Source organism: Vombatus ursinus, unplaced genomic scaffold (assembly GCF_900497805.2).
Source record: "Vombatus ursinus unplaced genomic scaffold, bare-nosed wombat genome assembly UNPS02004691.1, whole genome shotgun sequence".
Classification (NCBI taxonomy): domain Eukaryota; kingdom Metazoa; phylum Chordata; class Mammalia; order Diprotodontia; family Vombatidae; genus Vombatus; species Vombatus ursinus.
Genome location: NW_020944469.1, coordinates 3,041,986 through 3,043,986, shown reverse-complemented (window position 1 = coordinate 3,043,986; position 2,001 = coordinate 3,041,986).

Below are 2,001 nucleotides of genomic sequence, written 5' to 3'. Positions count from 1 at the left end.
TTTGAATCTCTAAACTCTCAATCAAAAGGTGTGTTTTGTTTTTTTAAAGTTGGGATGCTATTTTGGTGTGGTGTTTAATAACGAAGCCTTTTGTATTGATTAAAAGCCAGTCAGAGTTAAATATTTAGCCAATTGTCACTGATAAATACCAAGCTTCCCTTTTAGACTACTATCTAATGAAATGATAAATTTATGATAAATGATACATGTGCCGTAAATCTAATACGTTTCTCATCTTAGAATTTATTCTTAACAACGTATATAATTTAAAGGCCTTGATTTGTTCATCGTATTTACAATTTAACGAGTGGCTGGGGAACTAAGCTAAAAAGTAATCCATGAGGGAATTACACTATAATGAGCTAAAAAAAAATCATTTATTTTCAGTCTTGGTACTCTGTCCCATCTCAGTTTTTCTCTATTTTTTTTCCAGTGTTTGAAAACCATTTTTGACTTGGCCACAGAAATTCAAATGAATGTTCTTTGCCTCCCTTACCTAGATTAAAACATCTTTCAGATAATTCAGTTCTATTGGAACATGGATCACATAGTCATTTGAGGGGCTTCCAAAGGCTCCCCCTGAATAAACACACTTCCTCCTCTCACCTACCTTGGTGCTCCAAATTCTTGATTTTGGGAGGCCAATGCATTCTCATCCAGGAGAGGGGAATCCCTGAGCTGACAAGGAGGACTCAAAGTCCTGAAAGGAATGAGATCAGTATGAACCCTGACCTGGAAGTCCCTTTGCCACAAGGAAGGAAATTTTGCTGGAAGAAGAGGTTCTAATTCTTGTCCTTGAGTACTTGTGACAGAAGGAACTGCTGAGCTAGGAGGAGGGAGGGATTCAGAGGCCCAATTATCAGGAGGTCCTGAAGCAAGTCTTCTCTCCTGTTCCAGTTTACTTGCCTAATAGGCTTGGGCCTGTCAGGAAACCCTTCCATTGCCTTATTTCTACAACAGGAAGGAAAGTAACTGGCCCCCTTCTTTTTTCATAAAAGTGGAACTGCACATTTATTGAAGAAACCTGATTCCTTTTTTGTTACAGGTGTTATTCTCGTAAAGTTACACCTCATCTCACCTGTTGTGGATAAGGCTGGGGAAAGGATGAGGATAAAAAGCTATGAGAAGCCTCACAACTAAGGTGAGGATGCTTCCCAGTCACAGGGGTCAAGATAGTGTAGGACAGTGGAAAAAACACTGCACTGGGAATCAAGAGAACTGAGTAGTCATAGGCCCAGCCCACCACGGAATCTGGGGTCACCCTAAGCAGATCAATTCATAAGGGTTGCCTAAAGTAACGCAAATGTCAGTAGGGCGAATTGGAACCCAGGTTCTCTGACTACAGTCTATTTTAGGCCTCATGTTCTCCCTCTTAAAATGAAGGGTTAAACTAGATGGGAGGGTGCAGCCAAGGATTCTTGATCTTTTTTGTGTCATGGATCTGTGATGAAACCTATGGACCCCTTATCAAAGTCACTTTTAAATGCACAAAATACATAGGATGACAAAAGAAATATAATTAAGTTATACAAAAAACTTTTTTTTTAAAACAGTGTCAGACCCTAGGAACCTCTGTGCTAGATTATCTCTAAGGGTCATTTCCCAGATTGGACATTGAGCAAAAACATTGTTTTTACTCATGGCAAGGTCCTCAGCTGGACTGTTTTTGGTTGTTTTTTTGTTTGTTTGTTTGTTTTGTTTTTGCTATACTGTTCAGCTGGATTTTGCTGGTTACAAAGAAATGCTGTTCTCTTCTCTACTTTTGTGCTAGCAGAGAATGTATTTCCTGATTTGGTTCCAGCCTTGGGCAAAATTAGAGAATTCATGTTCAGTATCTTCAGCCCTCTTATAACCATTTCTCCACTTTTATTGTACCTTCTCTACTCTCTTTACCTCCATCCCCAAATATACATACACACACACACACACACACACACACACACACACACACACACTCTCTCTCTCTCTCTCTCTCTCTCTCTCTCTCTCTCTCTCTCTCTC